The sequence below is a fragment of the Dromiciops gliroides genome, chromosome 4, assembly GCF_019393635.1.
Source record: "Dromiciops gliroides isolate mDroGli1 chromosome 4, mDroGli1.pri, whole genome shotgun sequence".
NCBI classification, from domain to species: Eukaryota; Metazoa; Chordata; class Mammalia; order Microbiotheria; family Microbiotheriidae; genus Dromiciops; species Dromiciops gliroides.
Genome location: NC_057864.1, coordinates 195,478,197 through 195,490,866, shown reverse-complemented (window position 1 = coordinate 195,490,866; position 12,670 = coordinate 195,478,197).

The window sequence follows — 12,670 nt, the reverse complement described above, 5'->3', positions numbered from 1 at the left end:
GGAGCTCTTCAAACTCCTAGAGAAACTGAAGTGAAGGTAAGAAACTAGACAACAGGGAGTCATAAATAGAATGTAATTTTTATTGCCTTATGATCTGAAAAGTATGTATTTAATATTTCTGCCTTTCTATATTTGATTGTGAGGTTTTATGACTTAATACATGGTCAATTTTTGTATAGATGCCATGTACCACTGAGAAAAAGGTATATTCTTTTCTATTCCCGTTCAATTTTCTCCAGAGGCCTATCATATCTAACTTTTCTACAATTCTATTCACCTCCTTAACTCCTTTCTTATTTATTTATTTATTTATTTATTTTTTTTTTGTTTGTTTTTTTTGTTTGTTTTTTTTGCAGGCAATGGGGGTTAAGTGACTTGCCCAGGGTCACACAGCTAGTAAGTGTCAAGTGTCTGAGGCCAGACTTGAACTCAGGTACTCCTGAATCCAGGGCCTGTGCTTTAACCACTGCGCCATCTAGCTGCCCCTCTTATTTATTTTGAAGTTAGATTTATCTAGTTCTGAGAGGGGAAAGTCGAGGTCCCCCACCAATATAGTTTTTCTGTTTGTTTCCTCCTGTAACTCATTTAACTTCTCTTTTAAGAATTTGGATGCTGTACCATTTGGTTCATGTATGTTTCATGTATTGATATTACTTCATTAGAGAAACACAGGTAGAAATGAGGTAAGTTACAAGATAGACTGAAAGATAGAAATAGGAAAGAAAGACTGAAAGAAAACAAATGAAAGAGAGAGTCAGAGAGAGATTGAGGATAAAGACATAGGGGATTATGTGTATATATATGTGTGTGTGTGTATATATATATATCTATATGTATATGTATGGAGATATATAGATATAACCTATATCAGATTACCTGCTGTCTAGGGGAGGGGGGAGGGAGGGGTGGGAGGGAGAAAAATCTGAAATTGTAAAGCATGTATAAACAAAAGTTGAGAACTATCTTTACATGTAATAGAAAAAATAAAATACCTCATACATAAAGACATAGGGAGATGGAGATTGAGAATGAGGGACAAGGAGAATGAAATGGAGAGTAGGAGAGGAATGCGGGGTAAACTGGAGTGAGGGATGCAGAGAGAAGCAGAGATTAAGATGTAGGGAGCTTTAGTCAGAGATAATAGAAACTGAAGTATACAGAAATAGAAAATGAGATAGACTGAAGATGACTGAGACACTAATAGGGAATGAAGGTCACAGAGAAGAAGAGAGATGTAGAAAGAGAAAGAGAGATGAGCAGAAAGTTAAAGATGAGTGAGACCCTGTCACTGTGAATTCTCCATGTTGGGTGGAGATTAATAGCCATCCTCTTAGTCTCTGACCCTCCCTCCTTTGGGTGACATTGGGTTCAGCTGCAGCTAGGGAAAGATGGGAATGGGAACACATTTAGTAAGTGCTTGCTATGTGACCAGCACTAGGCTAAATGCTTTACAAATATTGTTATCTCATGTAATCATCACAACAATCCTGGGAGTAGGTACTATTTTACAATTAATGAAACTGAGACAGACTGAGGTCAAGTGACTTGCCCAGTCTCACACAGCTAGTTATGTGTTAAAGGTGGATTTGACTTTAGGTTTTCCTGACTCCAAGACTCCATGCCTCTTATTTCTAGACCCTCAAGTAAATCCTCTGCTAGGGGCTCACCTAATTTTTGTTGTTCAGTCATATCCAACTCTTCATGACCCCATTCGGGATCTTCTTGACAAAGATAATAAATAGAGTCATTTGACATTTCCTTCTCCCTTCTTTTACAGATGAGGAAATTGAGGCAAACAGAGTTAAGTGACTTGCCCAGGGTCACACAGTTGGTGTCTGAGGTAAGATTTGAACTCAGGTCTTCTGACTTTAGGCCCAGTGAGCTATTCACTTCTCCACATGCCTTTTCTATAAATCTGCTACCAGTCAGTGTCAGTATAGCACGAGGACTGTCTGTGGATTTTCCCTCTCCAAATGAGTGACTAGCCCACCTACTCTTTTTTATACTGATTCTTGAGTGTAATTTGTCATTTGTAATGTGCTGTAGGTTGATTGGTTGCATTAAGGATATATTATGGCTCTTAGCCAATTTATCGATGCTTTCAGACTGACATTCTCATCCTGGGTACCCCCAAAGGGTCCATGGATAGATTTCAGGTAGTCTGTGAACTTGGATGGGGGAAAAATGACATCTTTATTTGAATATAATTGGGATTTTTTGCAATCCTATGTATTTTATTTTACGCATTTACACATGATATTCTGAGAAGCTGTCCGTAGGCTTCACCAGACTGACAAAGGTGTCCATGATACACATAGCAATTCTCCCTGTAAAGAGTCTATCCCATGATCTATTGGATGGGCCTCATAGAATCATCATAGTTGGAGCTGGCAGGATGCTCAGAGTTCATCTACTCCAGCCCCCTTATTTTACAAATGAGGAAACAAGGGGCAGCTAGGTGGCACAGTGGATAGAGCGCCGGCCTTGGAGTCAGGAGGACCTGAGTTCAAATCTGTCCTCAGACACTTTACACTTACTAGCTGTGTGACCCTGGGCAAGTCACTTAACCCTAATTGCCTCACCAAAACCAACAACAACAACAAAAACAAATGAGGAAACAGAGTGAGGAGGAGTGATATGACTTTCTCAAAGTCATATAGATAATTAAGTAGCAGAACAGTGATTTAAACACAGATCCTCTGACCCAAAACATTTCATGCTTTTCCCAGAGAAAATCCCAGGTAGGTTTGTATCTGGGTTTTCTTCAGTGCTGGCTCCCTTCCTGCCTGGAGTCAGATTAGGGAAGGGATTTAAGAAATCACTTCTTTCCATCTCTTCTTTTTGCATATCAGGAAACAGAAACTCAGAGAGTTGAAATAGACCTGCACACAGGCAGCAAGTTTTTTAAAATCTCAGGGTTGTGGGGGCAGCTAAAGGTTGTCTAAATCAACCCATTCCAGGAATAATAATGAAGAGGCAGGTTGACCTAGTGGATAGAGCACAGGACTGGGAGTCAGGTTTTAAATTTCACCTCCAACACTCATTAACCATGTCACCCTAAGCAAGTCATTTAACCTCTTTGTGGCTCAGTTTCCCCATGTTTATAAAAAGAAGGGGCCTAGACAGAGTGGCCTCTAAAGGTACCTTCCAGCTCTAAGTATTCCTACAAATACTGGTAGATTGGAATGAAAACAGAGGTTTTCTAATTCCTAATTCAGGACTCTCAGTCTCTTTCTTTTAAACTACTCATTTTACTTCCTCCCATGGCATCTTACTCTGTTGTCAGGGGCAGCTACATGGCACAGTGGCTAGAGCACTGGCTCTGGAGTCAAGAGGACCTCAGTTCAAATCTCACCTCAGAGGCTTACTAGCTATGTGACCATAGGCAAGTCACTTAACCCCAATTGCCTTAAACATTCAGGGCTATCTCCATATATATCTTCCTGATATATATCTTGCCACTGGACCCAGATGGTCCTGGAGGAGAAAATGAGGTTGGTGACCTTGCACAGCCCTCCTTCATTTAAATCCTGTTCAGTGCAAGTCATAACATCACCCTGATGTTATGGCCCTCTTCAGGAATGAAGGACAAACAACTCTTTTGTCAGCCTTCCCTTTCCCTTTTCCCTTTTCTCATGTGATAATTCCCTGATGGCTCAGGGACCCAATGCAGAGTCCTCATTCCATTCTCCTTCTATATCCTCTGCATTATAGTTGAAGAAACAGAGCCCCGATAAGGTTATATATATAGTAAACCATATGTAAAAACTGGGATAATAATAGCAGCTATGTCACAGGGTTGTTGTGAGGGTCAGATGAGATAATATTTGTAAAGCACTTTGAAAATGTTAAAGAACGATATAAATGCTAACTGTTAATTTGTACAAGTCTACCTATGTTTTCCAAGATCATCATGCTTATCATTTCTTATAGTTCAGTAGTACTCCATCACAATCATATACTACAACTTGTTCAGTCATTCCTCAATTGATGGGCATCCCCACATATTCCACTTCTTTGCCACCACAAAGAGAGCTGCTATAAATATTAGACCATATAGGTTATTCTTTTTCCCTAATCATCTTTGGAAATAGACCTAGTAGTGGTATTGCTGGATCAAAGGGTATGGGCAATTTAATAACTCTTTGAGCATAATTCCAGATTGCTATCCAAAACTATTAGATCAGTTCATAATTCCACCCACAATGAATGAGTGTCCCAATTTTTCCACATATGGTAACAGCAATATTGTTTTAAGAACAACTTTGAGCAAATAAGTCATTTTTTAAAAGTAATAAACATTTTTATTTATAGTTTTGGGTTCCAATTTTTATCCCTCCTTCCTTCCCTCCCCACCCTGAGTCAATAAGCAAACATATGGGTTATACATGTATGATTATGTAAAACATTACCATATTAGTAATTTTGTGCAAGAAAACTTGAGTAAAAGAAAAAAAAATGAAAGAAAGTGAAAAATAGCATGCTTTAGTCTGTTCCATCAACATCAGTTCATTCTTTGGAGGTGGATAGTATATTTCATCAATAGTCCTTTGGGATTGTCTTGGATCATCGTATTGTTGAGAATAGTTGTCATTCACTATTCTTCATCAAAAACTATTGCTGTCTCTGTGTACAATATTCTCTTGGTTCTGCTCATTTCACTATATATGAGTTCATACAAGTCTTTCCAGGCCTTTCTAAAATCATCCTGCTTGTCATTTTGAATACCCAAAACGAATACCCAAATTATAAATACCCAAATTAAATACAAAGGAGATGTGAAGGGGGCAGCTAGGTGGTGCAGTGGATAAAGCACCAGCCCTGGATTCAGGAGGACCTGAGTTCAAATCCGGTCTCAGGTACTTGATACTCACTAGCTGTGTGACCCTGGGTAAGTCACTTAACCCTCATTGCCCAGCAAAAACCCCCCAAACCCCCACAAAGAACATGTGAAGAAAGATGTTATCTGCATCCAGAGAAAGAATTGATAAATAGAAGTATGTATAGAATGATTTTACAAATATACATATGTGTATCTAATAGCCATCTCTAGGGTGGGAGTCAGGTGGGGTGGGAGGAAGGAAGGAAAGAGGAAAAAAAGAAATGTATATGATAATTTTATTATATATTTCAAAGAAATAGTAAGTTGTACATTGATTTGTAGTTTCATGTACATTTTTTTATTATACTATGTTATGGAAATGTTTGTTTTATTCCATAAATTTTTTTAAAAGGTAAATAAAAAAACATTAGTAGATATTAGAGGAAGGATTTGAACTCTGTTCCTCTGACTCCAGAGACCTAGCTCTTTCCAGTGACCCATGATGACCTTTTTTTTTTTTTGAGAAATGTCAATGAATGGCTTTATTTTGTATAAAAGGTACAATGAAAGGGGTTGAAAAAGCCAAGTAGACCTGATTTCACACACACACACACACACACACACACACACACACATATGCTTGCTAAGTCTCACAGGATTCAAACCCTTAATAATTTTCAACTGACAATATATTACTTCAAAAGCCTCATGACAAAGCCTAATATATGTTCCCAACAGATGTGCAAAAAAAAAAAAAAAAAGATTCTCACTCATGCCATAAATCTAAGTTTTTGCTTATTTGGGTGCTCTTGATCAATTTCCCACAACTTATACCTATTTCTGTGGTGATCTTATGCCAATTAATTCCTTTGTTCATTTGGCTTTTGTATGCTGGACTGATCTCTTGATGAATTCCATCTATACTAGCAAAAGGTTAGAATACATATGTTTTCTTTGAAGATCTTCACAGATAAACAGAAAAACATTGTGTCCATAAGAAAGACCTCTTAGCATGTTATCAATGCTTCTAGATGTTTCTAGAAAAATATACACAAGGCAATATCCCCCCCACCCCACTCCTCTTTTTTCTTTTCTTTTCTTTTTTTTTTTTTTAGGTGAGGCAATTGGGGTTAAGTGACTTGCCCAGGGTCACACAGCTAGTAAGTGTTAAGTGTCTGAGGCTGGATTTGAACTCAAGTCCTCCTGAATCCAGGGCCAGTGCTCTATCCACTGCATCACCTAGCTGCTCCCCCCACTCCTCTTAAAGGAGCTGTTCAGGCAGCATTCTCAGTTACACACTAAGGTTCCTGGTTCTTATTGACTGTAGTGTGAGGAAAGAACAGTATTAATGACAGTCTCACATCTAGTTTTAGCCATGCTAGTAGTTCTGCTTTGTTTCTGTTTATTTCTAAGAGATGTGTGGTCTGCTCTCTTCTGCATCAGTCACAAAAACACATGCTGACCTTTTTTTGTATTTTATTTATTTTTTCCGTTACATGTAAAGATAGTTCTCAACTTTTATTTATACAAGCTTTCCAATTTCAGATTTTTCTCCCTCCCTCCCCTCCCTCCCCCCTCGCCTAGACAGCAGATAATCTGACATAGGTTACATATATGTATATTTATATATACATAATAACATTAAACATATTTCTGCATTAAGTCATGTTATAAGAGAAAAATCAGAGCAATGACGAAAAACCTCAAAATAGAAAAACATCAGCACGAAAAACAAAAGAAATAGTATGGTTCATTCAGCATCTATGCCGCAGTTCTTTTTTTTTTTTTTCCTGGATTTGGAGATCCTCTTCTATCATGAGTTCCCCGGAACTCTTCTGTATCATTGCACTGGTAAGAAGAATATAGTCTATCACAGTAGATCAACACGCAATGTTGATGATACTGCGTACAATGTTCTTCTGGTTCTGCTCATCTCACTCATCATCAGCTCACGCAAGACCCTCCAGGTTTCTCTGAACTTCTCCTGCTCATCGTTTCTTGTTTTTGTTGTTTTTGTTTTGTTGCGGGGCAATTGGGGTTAAGTGACTTGCCCAGGGTCACACAGCTAGTAAATGTTAAGAGTCTGAGGCCGGATTTGAACTCAGGTACTCCTGAATCCAGGGCCGGTGCTCTATCCACTGCGCCACCTAGCTGCCCCTGCTCATCGTTTCTTACAGCACAATAGTATTCCATTACATTCATATACCACAACTTGTCCAGCCATTCTCCAATTGATGGGCATCTCCTCAACTTCCAATTCCTTGCCACAACATAAAGAGCAGCTATAAATATCTTTGTACATGTGGGTCCTTCTCCCCTTTCCATGATCTCTTTGGGAAAAAGACCCAAAAGTGGTATTGCTGGGTCAAAGGGTATACACAGCTTCACAGCCCTTTGGGCATAATTCCAAATTGCTCTCCAGAATGGTTGGATCAGTTCACAGCTCCACCAACAATGCATTAGTGTTCCAATTTTTCCACAGCTTCTCCAACATTTATTATTTTCCTTTTTTGTCATTTTAGCCAATCTAATAGGTGTCAGGTGGTACCTCAGAGTTGTTTTAATTTGCATCTCTCTAATCATTAGTGATTTAGAGCATTTTTTCATATGGGAATAGATAGCTTTGATTTCTTCATCAGAAAACTGCCTGTTCATATCCTTTGACCATTTCTCTTTCTTTTTTTTTTCTTTTCTTTCTTTTTTTTTTTTTGCGGGGCAATGGGGGTGAAGTGACTTGCCCAGGGTCACACAGCTAGTAAGTGCTAAGTGTCTGAGGTCGGATTTGAACTCAGGTCTTCCTGAATCCAGGGCTGGTGCTTTATCCACTGCGCCATCTAGCTGCCCCGACCATTTCTCAATTGAGGAATGACTTGGATTCTTATAAATTTGATTTAGTTCCTATATATTTTAGAAATGAGGCCTTTATCAGAAGTACTGGCCATAAAAATTGTTTCCCAGCTTTCTGCCTCCCTTCTAATTTTGGATGCATTGCTTCTGTTTGTACAAAACCTTTTTAATTTAATGTAATCAAAATAATCCATTTTGCATTTTATAATATTCTCTATCTCTTGTTTGGTCATAAACTGTTTTCCTTTCCAAAGATCTGAAAGGTAGACTATTCCTTTCTCTCCTAATTTTCCTATGGTATCACCTCTTATGTCTAAATCATGTATCCATTTTGACCTTATTTTAGTATAAGGTGTAAGATGTTAGTCCATGCCTAATTTCTGCCATACTATCTTCCAGTTTTCCCAGAAGTTTTTGTCAAATACTGAGTTCCTATACCAGGAGCTGGAGTCTTTGGCTTTATCAAACATTACATTACTAGTGTCATTTACTACTGTGTTTCCTGTGCCTAACCTATTCCATTGATCCTCCACTTTATTTCTTAACCAGTACCAGATAGTTTTGATGACTGCTGCTTTATAGTAAAGCTCCCAGTTTGGTAGTGCTAACCCACCTTCCTCTGCATTTTTTTTCATTATTTCCCTTGATATTCTTGATTTTTTGTTTTTCCAGATGAATTTTGTTATTATTTTTTCTAGCTCTATAAAATAATTTTTAGGTAGTCTGATTGGTATGGCACTGAATAAGTAAATTAATTTAGGTAGTATTGTCATTTTCATTATATTAGCTCTGCCTATCCATGAGCAATTGCTATCTTTCTAATTATTTAGATCTGATTTGATTTGTGTGAAGAGTGTTTGGTAATTGTGTTCATAGAGGGGCAGCTAGATGGCGAAGTGGATAGAGCACCGGCCCTGGAGTCAGGAGTACCTGAGTTCAAATCCTGCCTCAGACACTTAACACTTACTAGCTGTGTGACCCTGGGCAAGCCACTTAACCCCAATTGCCTCACTAAAAAACAAACAAACAAACAAAAATTGTGTTCATAGAGTTCCTGAGTTTGTCTTGGCAAGTAGACTCCCAAGTATTTTATATTATCTACTGTTACTTTAAATGGAATTTCTCTTTCTATCTCTTGCTGCTGGACTTTGTTGGTCATGTATAGAAATGCTGATAATTTATGTGGATTTATTTTATATCCTGCTACTTTGCTAAAGTTGTTAATTGTTTCAAGTAATTTTTGAGTTGATTCTCTAGGATTCTTTAAGTTTACCATCATATCATCTGCAAAGAGTGATAGTTTTGTTTCCTCCTTGCCTATTCTAATTCCTTTAATTCCTTTCTCTTCTCTGATTGCTAAAGCTAACATTTCTAGGACAATATTAAATAATAGGGGTGATAATGGACATCCCTGTTTCACCCCTGATCTTATTGGGAAGGCCTCTAATTCATCTCCATTGTATATAATGCTTGCTGATGGTTTTAGGTAGATACTGTTTATTATTTTAAGGAAAGCTCCACCTATTCCTAAGCTCTCTAGTGTTTTTATTAGGAATGGGTGCTGTATTTTGTCAAAAGCTTTCTCTGCATCTATTGAGATAATCATATGATTTTGGTTAGTTTTCTTATTGATGTGGTTGATTATGTTAATAGTTTTCCTAATGTTGAACCAGCCCCGCATTCCTGGTATAAATCCCACCTGGTCATAGTGTATTATCCTGGTGATCACTTGCTGTAATCTCCTTGCTAATATCTTATTTAAGATTTTAGCATCAATATTCATTAGGGAAATTGGTCTATAATTTTCTTTCTCTGTTTTTGCTTTGCCTGGTTTTGGTATCACGACCATATTTATATCATAAAATGAATTTGGTAGAACTCCTTCTTCACCTATTTTTCCAAATAATTTGTATAGTATTAGAATTAATTGTTCTTTAAATGTTTGGTAAAATTCACCTGTAAACCCATCTGGCCCTGGGGATATTTTCTTAGGGAGTTCATTAATGGCTTGTTCAATTTCTTTTTCTAATATGGGTTTATTTAAGGATTTTATTTCCTCTTCAGTTAACCTGGACAATTTGTAGTTTTGTAAATATTCATCCATTTAATTTAGATTGTCAAATTTATTGGCATACAGTTGGGCAAAATAATTCCTAATTATTGATTTAATTTCCACTTCATTGGTGGTAACATCACCCTTTTCATTTTTGATACTGGTAATTTTGTTTTCTTCTTTCTTTTTTTTAATCAAATTAACCAATATTTTATCTATTTTATTGGTTTTTTCATAAAACCAGCTCTTAGTCTTATTGATTAATTCTATAGTTTTTTTGCTTTCAATCTTATTAATTTCTCCTTTAATTTTCAGGATCTCTAGTTTAGTATCTAATTGGGGATTTCTAATATGTTCTTTTTCTAGCTTTTTAAGTTGCATGCTCAATTCATTAATCTCCTCTTCCTCTTTTTTATTCATGTAAGCATTTAGAGCTATAAATTTTCCCCTAAGCACTGCTTTGGCTGCATCCCATAGATTTTGGTATGTTGTCTCATTATTGTCATTGTCTTGGATATAGTTATTGATTATTTCTATGATTTGTTGTTTGACCCATTCATTCTTTAGTTTCCAATTGATTTTCATTCTACTTTTCCATGGCTCTTTCTTACATGTAATTTTTATTGCATCATGATCTGAGAAGGATGCATTTACTACTTCTGTCTTTCTACGTTTGACTATGATGTTTTTGTGCCCTAATACATGGTCAATTTTTGAAAATGTGCCATGTACTGCTGAGAAAAAGGTATATTCCTTTGTATCCCCATTCAATTTTCTCCAGACATCTATCATGTCTAACTTTTCTAGTAATCTATTCATCTCTTTCACTTCTTTCTTATTTATTTTTTGGCTAGATTTAAAGATGGCACTAGAAAAGATTGCCTTCTTGCCCTTTGGCTACCTGGTGGACCAGTGGCGTTGGAGGGTCTTCAGTGGGGTCACGACTCCATCCCAGTACAACTACGACTGGTGGTACCTTCGGTAAGCAAGCATCTAGGAAAAATTACCACCCTGTCTTTGTATGCTTCCTCCCTGGCAGAGTCACTCTGGGTAGCCAAGAAACCTCCAGGTTGCTGCCCCAGTTGCTGCCCTTCCCGTGTCACCTCTTACCCATGCCTTTTCCTCCCTATCCTTCCAGCCCTCCCTCCACCAGACCACTGAACGTGAAAGCAGTTAGGCCTGGATTCAAATTCTTCCTCTGTTTGTCAGCTATGGGACCCTGGGAAAATTAAATATCATGAGAGGGGGAGATTCAGATCCCCCACTAGTATAGTATTACTGTCTAATTCCTCTCGTAACTCATTTAACTTCTCCTCTAAGAATTTGGATGCTATACCACTTGGCACATACATATTTAATATTGATATTACTTCATTATCTATAGTACCTTTTAGCAAGATGTAGTTTCCTTCCTTATCTCTTTTAATTAGATCTAATTTTGCCTTTGCTTTGTCTGAGATAAGGATTGCTACCCCTGCTTTTTTTACTTTAGCTGAAGCATAATATATTCTGCTCCAGCCTTTTACCTTTACTCTGTGTGTATCTCTCTGCTTCAAATGTGTTTCTTGTAAGCAGCATATTTAGGATTCTGGTTTTTAATCCACTCTGCAATTCGCTTCTGTTTTATAGCAGAGTTCATCCCATTCATATTCACAGTTATGATTACTAACTGTCTATTCCCCTCCATTCTATTTACCTCTTTTGTACTTTTTCCCTCTTCTTTCGCCCTATTCCTCCTCACCGACGTTTTGCTTCTTACCCGTGCCTCCCCCAATCTGCCCTCCCTTTTTATCAACCCCTCCCTTTTCTTTACCATTTTCTCCCTTGCTTTTTTCCTCCCTTCTATCAGTGCCCCTGTTTCCCTTCCCCTTTTACTTCCCTAAAGAATGAGCTAAGTTTCTTTATCCCAATGAACATATATGTTATTCCCTCTTTGAATCAAATCTAATGAGAATAGGGTTGAAACAATGTTCCCCCCTCCTTTCTTTCCCTCTATTGTAATAGGTTTTTTTTTTCACCTCTTCATATGATGTAATTCACCCCATTCCACCTCCCATTTCCTCTCTTCCCCATAGACTCCCTTTTTAACCCCTTAATTTTCTTTGTATCATCACATCAAAGACAATTTATATTGTAAAGTCCTTCTCTCTGCCCAAATACATTTATAATTCTTAAGAGTTATGAGTATTATCTTCCCGTATAGGGATGTAAACAGTTTAACCTAGTTGAGTAACTTTTTTTCCCTCTGTTTACCTTTTTAAACATCTCTTGAGTCTTTATGTTAAGATTGAATTTTCTATTCAGTTCTGGTCTTTTCATCAGGAAACATTGCAAGTCCCCAATGTCATTGAATGTCCATCTTTTCCCCTGAAAGAGAATGCACATTTTTGCTGGGTAATAGATTCTTGGCTGCAATCCAAGCTCCTTTGCCTTCAGGAATATCATATTCCAAGCCTTGTGGTCCTTAAATGTTGAAGCTGCCAGGTCCTGAGCAATCCTGACTGTGGCTCCATGATATTTAAACTGCTTCTTGCTGGCTGCTTGGAGTATTTTTTCCTTCACCTGATAATTTTGGAATTTGGCTAGAATATTCCTTGGGGTTTTCCTTTTGGGGTCTCTTTCAGGAGGTGATTGGTGGATTCTTTCAATGATGATTTTATCCTCTGATTCTATAATATCAGGGCAGTTCTCCTTAATAATTTCCTGGAATATGGTGTCTAGATTCTTTTTCTGATCATGGCTTTCAGGCAGTCCAATGATTCTCAAATTGTCTCTCCTGGATCTGTTTTCCAGATCAGTTGTCTTTCCAATGAGATATTTCACATTTTCTTCTATTTTTTCATTCTTTTGATTCTGCTTGACTGATTCCTGGTGTCTCATGGATTCCTTATCTTCCAACTGTCCAATTCTAATTTTTAAGGCATTGTTTTCTTCCATGAGATTATGCA